The sequence below is a fragment of the Macrotis lagotis genome, chromosome 2 (genome assembly GCF_037893015.1).
Source record: "Macrotis lagotis isolate mMagLag1 chromosome 2, bilby.v1.9.chrom.fasta, whole genome shotgun sequence".
Taxonomy (NCBI): domain Eukaryota; kingdom Metazoa; phylum Chordata; class Mammalia; order Peramelemorphia; family Peramelidae; genus Macrotis; species Macrotis lagotis.
This window is the reverse complement of record NC_133659.1, coordinates 249,896,015-249,916,855: the sequence shown is the minus strand read 5'-3', so window position 1 is coordinate 249,916,855 and position 20,841 is coordinate 249,896,015. Positions and strand designations below refer to the sequence as shown.

The window sequence follows — 20,841 nt, the reverse complement described above, 5'->3', positions numbered from 1 at the left end:
TTGAATTCCTGGAAATTCTTGACTTTTTATTTCTCCATATTTTTATTTATCACTTTTTCTAACTCATTAAAGTAATTTTTTGAATTTTGATTGATAGGGCACTAAATAGGTAGTTTAGTTTTGGTAGAATTGTCATTTTTTATTATATTAGCTGGACCTATCCATGAGCAGTTGATATTTTCCCAGTTATTTAAATCTGATTTTATTTGTGTGAGAAGTATCTTGCAATTGTTTTCAAAAAGTTTCTGAATCTGCCTTGGCAAATAGGTATTTTATATTGTCTGAGGTTACTTTGAATGGGATTTCTCTTTCTAGCCCTTCCTGCTGTATCTTGCTAGTCATATATAGAAAAGTTGAGGATTTATGAGGGTTTATTTTATATCCTGCATCTTTGCTAAAGTTGCTAATTGTTTCCAGTAGTTTTTTGGATGATTTCTTGAGATTCTCTAGGTATGCCATCATGTCATCTGCAAAGAGTGAGAGTTTTGTCTCTTCCTTCCCAATTCTAATTACTTCAATTTCTTTTTCTTCTCTTATTGCTGAAGCTAACATTTCTAATATGATATTTAATAGTAGTGGTGATAATGGGCATCCTTGGTTCACCCCTGTTCTTATTGGGAATTCCTCTAGCCTCTCCCCATTGAATATAATGCTTGTTGATGGTTTCAGATAGCTATTGCATATTAATTCTAAGGAACTGCCCATTCATTCCTACACTCTCTAGTGTTTTTAGTAGGAACGGGTGCTGTATTTTGTCAATAACTTTTTCAGCATCTATTCATATAATCATATAATTTCTGGTAGGTTTATTGTTGATATAATTACTAACAGTTTTCCTAATACTGAACCAACCCTACATTCCTGGGATAAATCATACTTGGTCAAAAAGTATTATCCTAGTGATAACTTGTAATTGTTTTGCTAAGATTTTATTTAATATTTTTGCATCTATATTCATCAGGGAGATAAGTCTATAATTTTCTTTCTCTGTGTTAACTCTTCCTGGTTTAGGTATCAGCACCATATTGGTGTCATAGAAAGGGTTAGGCAGAGTTCCAGCTTCACCTATTTTCCCCAAAGAGTTTATATAGAATTGGAACCAGTTGTTCCTTAAATGTTTGATAGAATTCACTTGTGAATCCATCAGGCCCTGGAGATTATTTCTTAGGGAGTTCAATGATGGCTTGTTGAATTTCTTTTTCTGAGATAGGCTTGCTTAGGATAACAAGGTCAGTCCCTGTTTCTGTCTCCTGAATTCCATCCCTTTCTTTGTCTAGCACTTAAAGCTTTCATGATATGTCTATAATTAGATTTCATATTACTGTCCTTCACACAGTCTACATCTAAGCTATGCTTTACCACAAGCTGGTCGTCTTATTTACCTGAGCTTATCTTGAGATAGTAGAAGTATTTCCAGGTTACTAGTGCTTGCCAGAGACAGAATTTAATGTTAGTTCTTGCCAGAGATAGCATTTGTTGACTGGTCTACAAGAATCACCATTTACTTCTATACAAAGAGAAGGCCTAAGGATAGTAATTCTGTTCATTTGTATATAGAACTTTTTGACTGACACAATATTCTCCTTTTTCACAACTCTGTGAAGCTATTTTAAAGCTGAGGAAATTAGATATTCACTTGTCTATATATAAGGAAGGAGGAAAACAAAAGGAAAGGAAGGAAGGAAGGAAGGAAGGAGGGAAGGAGGGAGGGAGGGAGGGAGGGAGGGAGGGAAGGAAGGAAGGAAGGAAGGAAGGAAGGAAGGAAGAAGGAAGGAAGGATGGAGGGAAGGAAGGAAGGAAAGGAGGGAGGGAGGGAAAGAGGGGAAGTATTTAGGACTATTTCCATAACTCCACTAACTTTCCCCATCTCAGAGGGGACAGATATGATCCTATCTATTTTTTTCCTTTTTCAATGAATTTTGTTTTCATGAGATTTAATTTCACAGGAGATAAAAACCATCTATATCTCAAGTGCAAAACAAAGAATATTTTACTTCAAATTTCTTTATATTACAACCTACAACTTTTATTCTTCAGTCTATTAATCTCCTTTACTCCTGTGGTAAAAAGACAATTCTCAGGTCTGACAAAAGATTCAGGCACTCTACCAAGGCTGTCAACACTATCCCCAATAAAAGCCAGAGAAGCCTCATGGTCTTTCCACATACTCCTTCCTTTTAGAGTCAAACATACTATCTCTACAGTCTTCCTACATCAAGGGGCAGAGTTTGAGGTCTGAGCTTGATTCTTGCCTATTTTTTTGGGTTTTTTTCCCTGAAATGTCAGAAAATATTGTATTTTTCCTGTTAGATGAGAGAGAAGAGAAAGAAAGAGCAAAGAAAGGGAGTGGAGGAAAGGAAGGGAAGAGAAGGAGAGAGGGGAAGGGGAAAGGGAAGAAGGAAGAGGAAAAGGGAAAGGGAGGGGAAGGAAGGCTATTCTATTTGAGAGATGGCAGTAAAATATAAGATATTCTGAGGTTTGATTAATTTTAAAAAATGCCTGATTCATCCATTAGGCCAGGGTATAAAATGATTCAGTCTTGCTTCATAGTCCCCTTATTCTGATGTCTGAATTGCTAGAGATTTCCTCTCATTCTAATAGTGGTAACCTCAAAGTGGTTTCTAAACTTACTAAATAAATAGCTTTCTAAGAGTAATACACCATATTTGTTCATGTTTTCAGTTTAGGGAAAGCAGACTGAATATGACTTCAATAGTCCATCCAGCTCTATATCCTCTGATCCTCTGATCCTCTGATCATTTTGAAGTTGGTTCTAGTAGTCCTAATGGTGACCTTACTTACAAATTAAAGAGAAAAAAAAATACCTGAGTAAAGTTCCCATATAACTAAAACATTTAAAATTGTAAATATAAAAAATATTTTATTGACTTTTTTATGAACTTTTATTGAGGTATAAGAGTTAAGGTCAACCAGATTCCATTTTATCCATTCAGATGTGATTTTTTTAAAAGGACAATATATACTTAAATCCCAATCAAATGCAATTTACACAAAGTTAAAGATTAATGATTTTTTTTAGTGAAAGAATAATTGCATGAAGAAAATCTGGATGTTTGACAAGATCATAGTTTTGGGTGTTAACCTTGACTGACATTTCCACCCACTATTCACCATCACCAGTTTCACTCAACACTCATATACTCAACAGTCCTACGCAAAAGGGTTATGTGTCTTGAGGACATTACTGACTCTGAAAATGCTGAAAGACAACAAAATGTATCTGGTCAGACTGTTTCCCATGCACATCTTGCTTCACTGTGAAAAAATGCCAGAAATAGTATTCCTACAGCATTTCCAGTTCAGAAACCACAAGAATGCTCTTTCTCATGGTATGGCAACTGTACAACAAGATGGTGTCATCTGGAAAATTACTGTCTTGGAGACAAATATTTTTTCCCTTCTCCAATGATTTAAAATAGACAGGGTGTTGCCCAAAAATTATGCTTTCCACCCTCCAAGGTAGAAGAGTCTTCTTAGAAAATCTCCCTTGAGAGTAACAATTTTCATTGTTGAAGCCATTTTTAAAAATCTTAGCATCTTTCTCCAAACATTTGGAAAATGTTCAAAGGATGATGATAGGAAAGAAAGCTGTTTCAGAATCTGCTGCAAAATAAGAGTTTCTTTCTAGTATTAAAATGACAATAAGTTTGGATTTGAAATTAGTTTTCAAAAATATTTTAAATAAACATTACTAATATAATAGTAGCTTCCTTATTATAATTAGTATTTTTGGTAGCAATTATTAAATTCTCATTGAGTTTTTCCAGACTTTTTAAATTTTACAAATATTCTCATCTATCTTCCATTGCTGAGAATAATCCTCTTCAAAACATTGGCTCAAAGGTAAATCATTGATTCTCAAGGAGACAGCATTGTGCAATAGAATGATTGTTAGATTCATAATCAGAGAACCTAGATTGGAATACTAGCTTTGCAGCTTATTATATGACTTTGCTCAAGTCAATTAACTCCTCTAGGTCTCAAAATTCTCACCTATAAACTGAGGAATTTGTACTAGATGATCCTGACAGACCCTTATACCTATTAATCAAAACTCACAAGGTTCCCCATGTCAATGATTGACACATCCTTTTAATTCATTTTTTCACTTTCTCAACATTTACTCACTTCTCCAATATCATTCCTTGTAATTTTCATAGAGAGAAACCTGCTGATTGTAGCTCTCATCAAACTTGGCAACAGGTGCCCATCAATTGGGGAATGGCTGAACAAATTGCGGCAATTAAATTTGCTCTTCTCAGTAGTACAATAATCAAAGACAATTCTAAAGGACTTGTGATGGAAATTACCATTCACATCCGGAGAAGGAACTGTGAAGTCTGAATGCAGACCAAAACATACTATTTTCAATTTTTTAAATTGTTTTACATTTTATGTTTTTTTCCTCTCTCATGATTTTTTTCCCTTCTGATCTGATTCTTTTTTCACAACATGATTAATATGGAAATATGCTTAACATAGTAACATATGTATAACCTATGTTAGATTATTCTCTGTCAGGGGGAGAGGAGAAAAATGTGGAACTCTAAACTTTACAAAAAATGATTGTTGAATACTATCTTTACATGTAGTTGGGAAAATAAATAAAGAAAATTATTAAAAAAGGAAAAAAATCTTGACATCAGGAAAAATTTCCTTACAATTAGAACCATCAAGTAGATTGGGTTACTCCAGCAGACAATGAGTTTTCTCCCTAAAAGACTAGATGACCATGTGTCATTGGATAAACATATGAATTGGACTAAAAAGTCACTCCAAACTCTGGGATTCTGGAATTCTCTAAAGTTGTCTCTATGATTAAATTTAATAAGTAACATGTTGCTTTCATTGATCTAGAGTGTTATGCAGAAGAAATGCAAAATAAAAGATAATTGATGGTTTTTAAGGAAGAAATATTTCTCAAGCAAACATTTTTAACCTTTGAGAAAAAAAATGTTATAATGCATTTTGGTCTTTCTGTCCCACTTCAACCTTCCAGATTTTGACAAAAAAAAACAATTAAGCAAAAATTATAGTCACTGTATTTTCCTGGAAGTATGCTTATTTTTCTCTTCTTGAAGACTTTCATTGAGTTAAAAATGTATAATTCAGGAAGATGAACGTTCCTGATTCTAGGCCCAGTGGTATATCCACTGCACCACCTAACTTCCCCAGTTCTATATATTGTGTATCAAATCTATTTCATCAATCAGCCACTCTATTTTTATCCAATATCAAATAGTTTTTGATTACCACTTTGTAATATAATTTGAAGGAGACACCTAGATGGTGCAGGGGACAGGCCTGAAATCAAAAAGATAAATTTCTCAAGTTTCAATTTGGACCTCAAACATTACTTAACTTTGTGACTCTGTGTAAGTTTTTAACCTTTTCTTTCTCAGTTTCCTCATGCATAAAAGGACCTGGAGAAAGAAATGACAAATCTCCAAATGGAATCATGAAGAATAGACATGACTGAAAACAACTGAATAACCAGTAGTATAGTTTGAGTTGTTCTTGTATGGTCTTGTATGGAGTAGAGTTTTAGAAGGAAAAATGAGTTTAGTTTTGTCCATCCTGAGTTTGTGAAACAACCAGTTTGAAATGACAAATTGGTGAACCTCAGGGGAGAGAATAAGGTATATAAGATCGATGAATCACCTACATATAGATGATAGTCTAAAGAAGGAACACTGAGGTACACCCACAAATAGGGGGTATGATGAGAATGATACCAGCAAAGGAGTTTAAAAGAAGGGGTCTGACAGGAGAAAGTAATATCACAAAATTCCATAGAGGAGGAAGTCTCCAGGAGGATAGAGTGGTTAACTATATCAAATTCAGTAGGCAAGTAAACAAGGATGAAAACTGAAAATAGACCATTAGATTTGGCACTAATAACTTTGGAGCAAATATCTCTCATCAATGAGAGAGGAGATTAGAAGGCAGATTACAAAAAGATGAATAAATAAGGGAAAAGAAAGTGAAGTCAGCTAGTATTAGATGCTTTCAGTTTAGGCTGAGAAAGGGAAGAAAAATGATAATCATTTGAGGGGATAGTATAGACAATAGGAAAAGAATCAGTACATAGAGAGAGGGTAAAAATTAGAGAAAGAAAGGTAATCAAGTTTGCAATTAACTGGAAAAGTTGAGAGGGGATTGTCTAAAGTGCATTTGTAGGAGAGGCTAGGTGGCGCAGTGGATAAAGCATGGGCCCTGGAGTCAGGAGTACCTGGGTTCAAATCCGGTTTCAGACACTTAATAATTACCTAGCTGTGTGGCCTTGGGCAAGCCACTTAACCCCATTTGCCTTGCAAAAAAGAAACCTAAAAAAAAAAATAAAATGCATTTGTAGAGGAGTTGACTTGGCCAAAGAAGAGCTATTTCATTTCAGACTGGAGGAAAGAAGGAAAGAATGGGCATTCAATGAAAAAAGAGAGAAGAGTAACCTCATGATAAATAGCACCAATTTTCTATGTAAAGTAAAAGGTAAGATCCTCAGAGAAAGAATAGGGAGAGAAAAGTGGTGGAGGCCTGAAGAGGGAAGAAGTTTTGGAATAACTTCTGTCAGAAGGAAGAAAGGGAATCAACCAAAGAGGGATGGGAGATGACAGTTCTCTGCTGTAGTGAAAATCCTTCCCTATTAAAGTTGCATAGCATATATTTATAATATACCTATTAAGTTTAATATTATATTTATGTAATATTATATAACATATAATAGTAATAATATTTTTATTATAACTGTTAGTGTTATGTTGTGAAATAGGTTATGAAATTTAAGAAGCCTGAAGAATTGAGAGATTGGGGAGTTAGAGAATATTACTAGGAATACTGAAGTCTCCTTTTATGAAAGCCTCAGCTATGATTTAGAGAAAGATGGTGAGACAGGTAGGGAACTTCTTTAGAAAAAAGAGGAATAAGGAACTGGTATAGAACAAGATTGGGTGGAAATTTTTGCCTGAGTGAATTTCAAAGGTTCAGAGTTATCTGGTTATTGAGATAACTAAACTCTGTCTTAGTGAAATGCTAGCAGATAGAACTATGAGAGAAAAAAGTTCATGATGAAATGAAGTTTGCTTATTATGAAATTAGAATCCTAGAGGATATGATGGAAGGAGTGGGAAGTGGGACATGAGTGGGATAGGGTTAAGGAGTATATGAATAAGAGATCAGGAGTGAGGAATTGGGCATATTTTTTCTTCTGTAAGACTGGTGATTGGGTTAATATAGGGATAGGGAAAGAAATAAGAAAAGTCTTATAAGTAGTAGTGGGAAGTAGATGAAACAGTGATGTACACATTCTCCAAATGTTATAGAAGGTACCAGACTAGGTCATCTAGGTTCAGCTTCTATCTTACTAGAGAAAGTGCTATTCCCCCAGAGTGGCTGGTGGAGGGGCAGGGTGATGGTCCTACTGGATAGGCACTGATCAGCTTGGACCTAGGTCTGGATTTGTCCCCAATCTGCTTGTATAGCTCAGATTCTCCTCAGATTCTCCTCTTCTGGGGAGGCTATGAGACGGTCCCATGGAAGAAGACATGCTTAGCAGTTGTTCTAAAAACAACTAAGGGATGCAGTGGATTAAAAAAGCAATATATCAAACCAAAACCAAAAAAGATTAATGTGATCTGGGACTGAATTAATAAGATCATGACAAAGATGGTGACAAGAAGAGATTGAGTCTTAGGCTCTCTCTCAGGTTAAACTGGAAACTAAGGACTCTAACTAAACTTTCCAGAGACAGAACCCACAAAGGGACCCAGTGAGGCAGTTCTCCTACTCAAGGTAACCCGGAAAAGAGCAGAAAGGCTCTGCTCCCCAGGGTTGGAGGGGCAGCCCGCCAGAGGGGTGGCCTGCCAGAGCGAAAGAACTTCAGCCTCCCGGAGGCAGCCCCAGGGCGCCTCCTGAGCTGCACCTCGGGGAGCACCAGGCATAAAGTGGGGGACCAGCGGGGGACCTCTGCCAGAGCGTACAAATAGAACCCAGCCCTCAGGGCACACAGCTAGCAGCTTGGTCTTTCCCCAGCCCTGATCCTGGAAACAGAAGCAGGTGGAGCCCGTAAGCAGGAGCCCCCAGGGCATGAGCCCATTGAACCTAGGGAGGGAAGTAAAGAGAGAGAGAGACTGCCTAGCTCTGTCCTCTGTCCCTGGAACAGGACTCTGACCACATTCAGATCCTGATAGCAGTCTAGGCCCCCCCATAGAACAACAGGCCACCCCCACCTCAGCCCCATAGCAGAGGGTGGCACATATGGTCATTCACAGACCAGGAGGGAGGACAGAGCCTCACACACTGAGATCCTTGTGGGAGTGTCCCAAAAGCTCAGGAAGCACCCCAAAACCAGGCCCAGGCTGGGAAAATGAGCAAACAAAGAAACAAGAGGAAGACCATTGAGAAATATTTTGCATATGAGCCCAAGAAGGATCAAAATACTAAGTCTGAAGATGAGGAAGCACAAGCTCCTGCATCTAAAGACACCAAGAAAAACAGAAATTGGTCTCAGGCCATGACAGAGCTCAAAAAAGACTTTTAAGATCAAATGAGGGAGTTGGAAGGAAAACTGGGAAAAGAAAGGAGAGAGATGAAGGAAAAACATGAAACATGAAAAACATGAAAATGAAGTCAAGGAAATCCAAAAAAATGCTGAAGAAAATAGCATGCTAAAAACCAGCTTAGGTCAAATGGATAAAACAGTTCAAAAAGCTATTGAGGAGAAGAATGCCTTAAAAAGCAAAATTGGCCAGATGGAAAAAGAGATAAGAAAACTCTCTGAGGAGAACAAACCCTTCACACAAAGAATAGAATTCAGGGAGATTGATGAATTTAACAGAAATCAGGAATCAATGCTTCAAAACCAAAAAAATGAAAAATTAGAAGAAAATGTGAAATATCTCATTGAAAAAACAACTGATATGGAAAACAGACTTAGGAAAGATAATTTAAAAATTATTGGAATACCTGAAAGTCATGATCAGGAAAAGAGCCTTGACATCATTTTCAAAGAATTACTACAGGAAAATTGCCCTGATATTCTAGAAGCAGAGGGCAAAATAGAAATGGAGAGAATCCACCGATCCCCCCGAGAAAGAGATCCCAAAAAACCAATCCCTAGGAATATTATAGCCAAGTTCCAGAACTCCCAAGTCAAAGAGAAAATATTACAAGCAACCAGAAGGACACAGTTCAAATATCATGGAGCTGCAGTCAGGATCACACAGGACTTAGCAGCAACTACATTGGAAGCTCGAAGGGCTTGGAATATAATATACCGGAAGGCAAAAGAGCTTAGAATGCAGCCAAGAATGAACTACCCAGCAAGGCTGAATGTCCTCTTCCAGGGAAAAAGATGGACTTTCAATGAACCAGAGGAATTTCAAATGTTCCTTCTGGAATGGCCAGAGCTGAACAGAAGGTTTGATCTTCAGATACAGGACCCAGGTGAAGCATGGAGATTGAAGGAGAAGGGGAAAATATGAGGGACTTAATGATAATGAACTGCATGTATTCCTGCATAGAAAAATCACACTGATAATACTTATATGAACCTTCTCAGTTAATAGAGCAAGTAGAGGGAGCTTTTTTAGTTGAAGCACAGGAGAAAGCTGAATTCGTAGATAAAATATGGTGAAAAAATGGAGTCAATAGAAAAAAAAGGGAAATGTAATGGGAGAAAGAAAAAGGAGAGGGGGATTAGGCAAAGATATTTCATATAATAAGATTTTTTTCATTACAATGAGCTATTGCAATGATATGGAAGGGGGGAGGCAAGGGGGAATGAGGGAACCTTTGCTCTCATCAGAGGTGACTAGGAGAGGAAACAGCATATATACTCAATGGGGTATAAGCATCTGGAGTAAGAAGGAGGGGGAAGCAGGGGGAAGGGATGGGGATGTGAATAAAGGAGGAGAGGATGGACCATGGGGGGAGAGTGGTCAGATATAACACATTTTCTTTTTTACTTCTTTCAAGGGGCTGGGATTGGAAGGCCTGTCCAGGACCATAGGGCCAGATGGATTCTAGGCCTAAGGGGTGGTGTGGGGGCTCAGGGCTTCTTTGCCCCAGGACCAGGGATCTGTCTGCTGCACCACTCAGCGACCCTATAGCAGAGTCAGAGTGAACGGAAAGAGAAAATATAGTACATGGTAGTGGAGAAAGGAGGGAGTTGCGATCAGCAATGGCAACGTTGGGAAAATATGGAAGCAACTTTTGTGATGGACTTACCATAAAGAATGCGATCCACCCATGACAGAGTTGTTGGTGTTGAAACAAAGACTGAAGCACATTTTTTTATTATTATTATTTGGGGGAGGGTGCAGGGCAAATGGGGCTGGGAGGCCTGCCTGGGGCCACATAGCAGGGTGATCTTTGGGTGTCTAAGGCCAGATTTGGACCCGGGTGCTCCTGGCTCAAGGGCCAATGCTCTGTCTGCCACCCAGCCACCCCTACTATGATTACTATTTTATTTTATTTTGGGTCTTTTTTCTTCTTCTTCTTTTTGGTTTTTGCAGGGCAGTGGGGATCAGGTGGCTTGCATGTCACACGGCTAGGTGATTGTTGGGTCTACGGGGCTGGATGTGGGCTCGGGTGCTCATGGCTCCAGGGCTGGTACTTCGTCCATTGTGCCAGCTGGTCATACCTACAATTATTACTATTATTTTTTTAATTTTAATTTTTTTTCTTTCCCCTTTACTTTATCGCCCAAGCAAGTCTATATTCATGGGGAGGAGGGGTATTTTGTTTATTCTTGAAAAAGAATATTTTATTAATGTAAAAAAAACCTTTTGTACAAAATGAGAATAAAAAAATAAAATTAAATAAAAATTAAATTAATAAGATCATGACTTCTAGGAAAAGATAAGTGATGACCTTACTACCCTTGACATCTCACCTTGGGTATTGTCTTCAGTTCTGGGGATTCTGGTTTAAAGATACAAATAAACATAGAGAGGGTCCAGAAGAATATAATCAGAATAGTGAAAGGCACCAAGTACATGGAACATAAGTATCTGTTAAAGAAATCAAGCATATTGAGCCTAGAGAAGAAAATATTCGGGGGGGGGGGGAATGATAACTATTACAGTTGACATATTTGTAGAACATTTTGTATTGAAGAATTTTTTTAAAAATACAACTGGAGATATTAGAGATAGAAAAAAGATAGCCATACCAGGAAACATGGTTCACTAACTATATACCAAGCCCCTGAGTTTTCTCATAAAGGAAAATGGGAAATTTTAATGTAGCTACAATTATCTCAATGGCACATGTGGGGAAAAAAAACTGGATTATTTTAATAGATGGTTAACAAAAAAGGTCAGAAGACACCTGTTTAAATTTTAATGTTCCAGTCCTTCATTTTTTTTAACTCTTTGTCGATCTGTATGTTAAATGTGTTTTATATGAACAATACTACTGTATTCTGCTTTCTAATCTAATCTCCCTATACTTTTCCCTTTTATGGTATTTGAATTCATACCTTCCCAATACACCAGCTATCCTCGAAAGGTTGTTGTTGTTGTTGTTGTTGTTGTTCAGTAATGTCTGATTCATTGTGACTCTATGGGGTTTTCTTGGCAAAGATAAGGAAGTGATTTGCCATTTTTTCTTAGGGTCACACAGCTAGTGTCTGAGATCAAATTTGAATTCAGATCTTTCTGACTTCAGGCTCAGTGATCTATTCACTAAAGCACCTTGTTACTTCTATCCTTAATATACCATGAAACAAATACATAATTTACAGGACCATGATTCCCTTCACAATTGTTTCCCAACTTTTCAAGAATTTCTCCACAATGACAAAGAATTAGAAATTGAGGAATGCCAATCATTTCAGGAATGGCTGAACAAATTGTGGTATATGAATACAAAGAAATTATTCTATTATTCTATAAAAAATGATGAGCAGGTAGGTTTCAAAAAATACTTAAAAGGACTTACATGAACTTACATGCTTAGTGAAGTGAACAGAACAAAGAAACCTCTGTAATAGGCTTTGCTCTTCTCAGCAATATAGAGATCAAAGACAATTCCAAAAGATTTGTGACGGAAAATGCCATCCACATCCAGAGAAAGATCTATGGAGTATAATGCAAAACAAAATATATTATTTTTACTTTTTTTATTGTTTTTTTTTCTCTTGGTTTTTTTCCTTTTGTTCTGATTCTTCTTTCAAAGCATGACTAATATGAAAATATGTTTAACCTATATCATATTGCTTACTGACTTGAGCAGGGGAGAAGGAGAAGAGAGAGGGAGAAAAGATTTGAAACTCAGAATCTTACAAAAATAAAAGTTTACAAAAAGTTTATGAAAGTTTACAAAAAGCTAACAAAAATTTACAAAAAATAAAAGTTTAAAATTATCTTTGCATAAAATTAGAAAAATAAAATATTATTTTTTCACTTAATAGTGTCTTTCACTTTCACTTAAAACTGTCTTTTAATATGTAGTCTCTGAGATTACCCCCAGTTTTAATATTTACAGAATATTATAAGATATTCTATAAATTCTATCTTTGCTGGCCCTAGGATACTAAAGGTTCTGCTAGTAGAACATAATCTTTGATATGTTCAACCATGCTAGATAGACTTTGAGTATGATGCTAGTAATAGACTGTTTTCAAAAGACCAACCCAGCCAAACACAGAGAGATATATCACAATAGGTTAATTACCTTGTAATAAAATTTTCTGGCCATTTCAGACCATAAAATAAAGAAAGATTTAAAATTGTCCTGCATCCTAAGTCATACCTTCTACTTCATTTGAGATGATTATAGAGAAGTGGGAAAAGGGACAATTAATATAAAGAAATAGATAGTTTTTAGACCATCAACAAATTCCAATATAATTAATGTTTCTCTAACTGTGACACCTTTGTCTTATGACCAACAAGTGGTTAGTTTACTGGAGGAACTGAATCCTTTTCTTTTAAGGTTTTTGCAAGGAAAATGGGGTTAAATGGCTTGCCTAAGGCCACACAGCTAGGTAATTATTAAGTGTCTGAGGTGACATTTGAACTCAGGTACTCCTGACTCCAGGGCCGGTGCTCTATCCACTGAACAACCTAGCCACCCCTGAACTGAATCCTTTTAATCAATATTTTTGTTATAAATGAAATTAGAAGAATCAAACTACTAAAAGAAATATCAACCAATATTAGATGCTGCTGCTCTGATAGCAGAAAGTGAAGAAAAATTAAGAAACCTCTTATTGGGGGAGAAAGAGAAGAATATAAAAACTGACTTAAAGTTTAACCTCCCCCCCAAAAAAATCCCTAAGATTATGGCAACTGGTTCCATCACTTTTTGATACATAGAGGAAGAAAAAATGGAAGAAGATTTTCCATTCTTGGGCTCAAAGATCACTAGAGACAGTGATTGTAGCCATGAAATTAAAAGACACTTTTTCTTTGGAAGAAAAGTTATAGTAAATCTAAATAGTATACTAAAAAATGAGACCATACATATAAATAACCAATAAAGGTGCCTATTGTCAAAGCTGTTTTTCTCCAGTAATAGTGTATGGTTGTTTGAGTTAGACTATAAGGAAAGCTAAGTCATGCAGAATTGACTCTTGAAATAATGTGCTGGAAAACATTTTTTAGAGTCCCTTTGGATAGCAAAGAGATCAAATCAAGTCAATATTGAAAGAAATTAATTCAGACTATTCATTGGAAGGACAAATACTGAAAATGAAGCTTAAATACTTTGATCACATAATATAAATATAGAAGTCATTGGAAAAGATCCTGATTTTGGAAAAGATGAAAGAAAAAAAGGTAAAAGGGACATTAAAAGATGAGATTAGAGAGACAGAGATAGCTTCATGGAAAAAAAATAAACATGGGTTTGAACAGACTTCAGGAGATAGTGAAGGATATAAGGGTCTAGCATACCAGGGAACATGGGGCCATAAAGAGTTGGATATGAATGAATGAATAAAGAAAAAAAAAGAAGGAAGAAGGAAGTTTCAACTAAATAGGATAGCTCACAAGCCCTTCTTGGAGAAACAAAGAAAGGAGTTGTCAGAGTCAGGCTTATTGAATACTTAAGGACAAGAAGAAACATCATTCTATAGGCTATTAGGTCATTGTTTATTTTAGTACTAATGTAAGTATTTGCAAAAAAGACCAGGATGAAAAAAATTGCAGCTGATACACCAAAATCAGCTGTATCAGTTGCTGAGGAGAACATGATACTGAAAATCTACAAAAGAATATAAAAAACTTCAAATTGATTAAACATGCTCTCCAATATTTAACCACTTCAATAAAGGGAGAATAGGTAAGAATAGGAAAGATATCAGGCAGCTAGGTGGCACAGTGGATAGATCACTGACCCTGGAGTCAGGAGTACCTGCTTGAGTTCAAATCCAGTCTCAGACACTTAATAATTGCCTAGCTGTGTGACCTTGAGCAAGTCACTTAACCCCATTGCCTTAAATAAAATAAAAAAAATTTTAAAAGAACATGAAATATATATATTAATATGAAAAAATGGGAATTCATGATTCAGGAAGAATCAGACCAGGTAAAAACTAGTAGTAAGCAAAGATGCTTACAAAAAACATTATGTCAAATATTAAGATACATTCCCATGGTCAGCTATGTGGTAGAATGAATAGAAGGCTGACATTTGGGTTAGGAAGACTCATCTTTCTGAGTTCAAATTTGGTCTTACACATTTAATAGCTATGTGGCCTTGGATGAGTCACTTAATCTTGTTTGCCTCAGTTTCCTTATCTATAAAATGAGCTGGAGAAATGGCAAACCATACCAGTTTCTTTACCAAGAAAATCCCAAATAAGATCATGTCAAAAGAGATAAGACTGAAAGGACTGGACAACAACATTGGGTACTCTAGGGAGGATGGAACTTTTCAATATGATTTGTGGTTGAAATCTTCTAAGCATGTTATCTTCCTCATTTGAATATGAACTTGTTAAGATGGGGCTTGTTAAGATGGGGCTCTTCCCTATCCATGGAATTCTCTCAGTCCTCATCTCTCTTTTCTGGCTTCCTGTATCAGCTAAAAAAGGTAAAGACCTTATACAAGAAATCTTTCCCAATCTCCTATAATGCTAGTAGTTCTTTTCCTCTATGGTTAACTCTAATTTTCCTATAAATATGTTGCTAATTTATAATCATTTGCATTATTTTCCTCCATTAGACTATGAACACCTTCAGAATAGGGACTATTTTTTTTTCACCTTTCTAAATATCCTGGAAGTTAATACAATGACTCTGGTATCAAATACAAAGTCCTGTGTGTCATTCAAAGTCAATCATAACTTTCCTTTTAACTTTTCTAGTCTTCTTACACCTTAACTCCCTACAATTTAGTCTTCAGTTCAATAACTTTGGCTTCTTTGTTATTCTGTTATTCTGTTATTGTCTCAGTTCGAGGCATTTTTTCTGGTTTTCTCCTTTACCTAAAACATTCTCCTTTCTCAAGTCTACTCAATTCTTAACTAAAATTGCACCTACAAAAAGCCTTCCTCAACCCCTCTTAATTCCAGTGCCCCTCTTTTAATTATTTCCTTTTTGTCTATGTACAGGATATTTGTACACATAGTTGCTTGTTGCCTTCCCCATATGAGTTCCCAAAAGACACATCTTTTGTCTCCTTTTGAATCCCTGATGCCTGGCACTTAATTAGTGTTCTGACTGACTGAACCTATGGATTAAAATAGGGGAAGGCAGTTGCAGAGGGATGGGAGATGTTCAATAATTCTGAAGATACAAAAGAAAATAATTACAATGAGGAAGGAGAATAGGGTTCATCTGCACAAATTAATGTAGATGGAAAGAGAACTCGCCATTCATCTTAAAAGAAGGAAGAATTTAGAAAGAAAACCAGGTAATAGAGAATCAATATGAGTATGGTATATCCTGTAATATTAGTGTCAAAAATTCTTAAAGCTGGTCCTGGAAAGCAGTCCAACTAGAGAAGAGTGGACCTTCAAAACTGGTTCCAGTATGAGGACCTCTGCTCAACAAACATGAAAGCTGGTACTATGGGGATCCACAGTAAAAGCCATTAGCAGACAAAAAAAAATATGAGAAAAAAGACCCCTTTGAAAACTGAAAAACGATAACAAATCAGAAAAGTCTAAATATAAACCAATCTGAAGGAAACTTTTTATCTTAATTTGATATCTACTGTGATCTCTAAAAGACTGGAAAAGGACTTCAAGGAACTAGGAGGAAGAATTGAAGAATTTCTCAGCAAAGATATGTTATCTAATTTCAAACAAAAAGGAAGCAAAATGTGCTCAGACACTGGAGTGTAACACTCCTGTTCCAAGTCCAGAATCAACATATACAGGAGGAAATAGTTTACAGAATTTCATTCAGGACTCCAGATCCATTATGTATGGGCAAAGGAAAATTATTAGTTAAAAGAGCTAGCAAGTGATATGTATTCATCCCTTCAAAAGGTAAAAATAGGGGTGGCTAGGTGGTGTAGTGGATAAAGCACCAGCCTTGGAGTCAGGAGTACCTGGATTCAAATCCAGTCTCACACACTTAATAATTACCTAGCTGTGTGGCCTTGGGCAAGCCACTTAACCCCATTTGCCTTGCAAAAATCTAAAAAAAAAAAAGGTAAAAACATTATCAAAGGTTTTGTCCTGGGGATTGAAAATTCTTCTTATTGATGATATTAAATGATATATGGAGGAAAAGAAAAAAGAATTGTAATCTGATCAAGAAATCAAGCACATCACTAAGAGAGGTAGGGAAATGATTTGGTAGTCAGAAAGGGGAAAAAGCAAGGTTCAAAAAGTCATTCATAAAGATCAAAGATACAAGCTACTATCATAGACAATTCACTTTCAGACATCCGATGTATCTCTTATGAACTTTTCTGTTCCTAAGTCCTACTGTCCTTTTGATTTGGATAAAACATCTAATCTGCAGAAGCTAAGCAAAAGAACAGAATGGATTGTGAACCAAATGAAGGACATTACACTCCCATGAAGTTCTATTTCAAAGAGAACAAGAAGTGTAACTTTGTGTGCTGCTCCCAGAAATGAGGTGTCCCAGGCCTATCTTCTAAGTGAAACACAGAAAAATTTCTGATGATATCATATCCAAGTTGGTAAATGATTTTGTAAAATACAAAAGCAATGTATCCAGAAGATTAAAGTGCATTATTGGATTTTTGCCCCCAAATGTGGAAATACATTTAAAAAGAATGAACCTGAAAAACAACTGTACCAGTGGAATTGTACCACTGTTTCCAAGAATGGCTCTTGGGGAAATACCACCAAATAGATGAAAACACAAAATTTCTAATACAAGAAAGCAGGGATCCTGCTCCTTCAGTTCAAAGTCCTTATATTCAACAAGTAAAATTAAAAAACATTTGTATTGTAAAAAAATTTTATTAGAAATCCAGTGAAGAAAAGGACATTGAGCTGGATTTTGTACAACTACTCTGAATAAAGATACAAAGGGATATACTCCTGAAGTTTCTGAATATCAAGGAACTTTAAATAAAAAAGATTTAGAAGAATTAAAACAAAGTATTCTATAGACATTTATGCAAGTTTCTGATTTTGAAAAAACACATAAAAATATATCAGAACTAAAACAAAGGGTAGTACATGTTTTCCAGATACTTGACTGAAGAAAAAAAATACACTAGCTCCCCACATAGTTATAATTCAAATCTTAGTCATTAATAATTCACCAGAACAACATACAGGTCAAGCCAAAAATGGCATTCCATAGTCATTCTGATGAAGACCCTAAAGAAGTAGAGGTCAAAAGTAAAGATACTTTAACTTCAAGGAAGCTACACCAAAAAATTCAAATAGTATTAGGAAGAACAAAACAGAATTTCCTGCTACATAAAAAAGAAGACATTATTTAGAGTTCACCAACGCAGTCTTTAATGGTATTATTTCAAGTCAATGAAGGAAATTCTGAGTTTTGGAGTTTTACAAGTTGTTCTGAAATTCATGGTTTGTGTAATGTTAGTTAGAGGCTTGGTAAGAAGAAAATGGGAATAGCTTACTGTCCATGTTTCTCTCCCCTTCCTCAATCTCCACATTAACTGAATTTAAGAGGTGTTTTTTCACAGTTTTACCTTTAATTTATATTTTCACAAATGGTGAGAATTGTATTCTTGAAAACATTATGCATGTAGTTCTTGCTGTATTATCAACTGTACATTTTAATGATAGGTATAAATATCATTCAGTACTTTAGGCAACAAAAATGTGCATACCCTTTGATCCAGTAATACCACTACTGGGTCTACAACTGAAGAGATGATGAAAAGGGGTAAAAACATCACTTGTACAAAAATATTTATAGCAGCCCTGTTTGTGGTGACAAAAAATTGGAAATCCAGTAAATGTCCTTCAATTGGGGAATGGCTTAGCAAACTGTGATATATGTATGTCATGGAACACTATTATTCTATTAGAAACCAGGAGGGACGGGATTTCAGGGAAGCCTGGAGGGATTTGCATGAACTGATGCTGAGTGAGATGAGCAGAAACAGAAAAACACTGTACACCCTAACAGCAACATGGGAGTGATGATCAACCTTGAAGGACTCACTCATTCCATCAGTGCAACAATTGTGAACAATTTGGGGCTTTCTGAAAAGGAGAGTGCCATCTGTATCCAGATAAGGAGCTGTAGAGTTTGAACAAAGTGCAAGGACTATTCCCTTTAATTTAGAAAAAAACAGAAATCTTATTGTCTGATCTTGTTACCTCTTAGACTTCTCTTCTTTTCTTTAAGGATATGTTTTCTCTCTCATCACACCCAATTTGGATCAAGGTACAACATGGAAACAAAGTAAAGACTGACAGATTGCTTTCTGTGGGGGGGAGCAAGATTGGGGGGGAAATTGTAAAACCCAAATAACAGCTTTAATAAAAATAAATTTAAAAAAAAATTGTAGTTGCTAAATCTTGACTGCGGTTCCACTGTTTTTGAGTGGTTTCTTTTTTTGCTGCTTGCATTATTTTCTTCTTGATCTTGGTGGTCTGAAATTTGACTATAATATTTGGAGTTTTCACTTAATTGTAGGTGGGTGAATGGATTGGTGACTAATGGGTTCTTTCCAATTCTATTTTACATTCTGGTTCTAGAATATCAGGGCAGCTTGTCTTGATAATTTTTTTGAAATATGATGTCTAGGATTTTTCTTTGATCAAGGTTTTCAGGTAAAACAATAATTCTTAAATTCTTTTCCAATGAAATAGTACACATTTGGGTTTTTTTATATTCCTTTGGTTTTTGTATTATTATTTCTCAATGTCACATGGATTCATTATCTTCAATTTACCTAATTCTAATTTTTAAGAAACTATTTTCTTCAGTTAGATTCTGTATCTCTTTTCCCATTTGGCCAGTTCTGTTTTTTTAAGGTGTAGGCTTCTTCATTATCATTGTCTTTCCATAATTTTCTTCCTTTGCTTTTATTTCTTTGCAAAATTTTTTCTCAATCTCTGCTAGTTGACTTTGAAAATCATTTTTTGGCTCTTCTGAATTCTTACTGGGTTTATGTACAATTCACATTTTTCTGTGGGGTTTTGCTTGCAGCTGTTTTGACTTCACTGTCTTCTAGTTTACATTTTGATCTTCCCTGTCACCAGAGCAGCTTTTTATTGTCCGGTTAATTTTTTATTGTTTGCTCATTTTCTACCCAAATTGTTAATTCAGAACATTCTTTGGGGATAGGGAAAAGAAAACTCTGATCCAAGTTTCAGGTTTTAGGTGCTGCTATTTTCAGAGATAGTTCTGAGAGTTTGAAAGTTTTTAATGCCTCCAAGATTGAGATATCTGGGGAGAGATGTGATCATTGCCCTCTGGCTTTGCATTCTGGTTCTTAGGCAGAAAGGGTCCCTTATCCCTTGGGATTACAATCTATAGTGATTCTCAGAGTCCCTGATCCCTTTGGGTCAGAAGTGATACCACACCTCAAAGCTTTCATTCACTCTCTCTTAACCAAAAGTTCTCCTCTCTGCCTTTTAATTATAACCCAGAAGTGGGCATGGATAACGAGTATGGATAATGAGTATAGTGGATAGAATAATGAGTATTTAGCTATTAATCTCTGACTTGAGAGCTCCCAAAGCTGCTGCTGCTGCTTCCATTGTCACCACCTAGTCCCACTGTTAATGTTTCATCCATGTGAGCTCTGTATCAACATCCTCTCTCCCATATCAAAGATCTGTCTTTCTGACCTCCTATATTGTTTTGGGCTGGTAGAATGTTTCACTCTCATCTTTTGCTGGCTTTGCTACCCCAGAATTAAATATGAGGCATTACTTTAAAATTAACTGGAGGGGATCCCAGTCAAGATGGCAGAGAGAAGACAAACATTGTGGTAAGGTCTCCAAGGCTTCCTTCCTATATAATATGAAACAAACCTCTTAACAGAAATTCAATCAACAAAACCCAGAAAAAGATCAAAAGGTCTGTCTCCAGTGATCATGGATTAGCTGGGGGCTGAGAGCAGAGAACCAGTGGGGGAGGGGCATGAGAGCTGGACTAATCTAAGATCAGCTAGGAAGGCTTTGACTGTGGGAGCCATAGTCCAAGAGCCAACTGAAAGGCTTTGGCTGTGGAAGCAGCAGTCTGGGGTGCTGCAGCAGGGCTGGAGGGCAAATTCAGGTGCAGGGAGTTGCAGAGTGTGGCTAGACATTGATCTGCAGGACTCAGCTAGTCTGGAGGACTGGGGACTCCATACTTTGATTTCAGAGGAATCCTCTTCCCAGAAAAACACAACAGCCCAACCACTGGCATCCCCCCAGGCTCAGATGTGGACAGCAGAGCTCTCTCAGCTGAATAG

General features: G+C 36.3%; 1 pseudogene; it reads left to right on the top strand.

Annotated features, from left to right (window-relative positions):
• Positions 1-16,081: 16,081 nt before the first annotated feature.
• On the top strand, positions 16,082-20,841 carry LOC141512175 (protein DBF4 homolog A pseudogene; annotated as a pseudogene).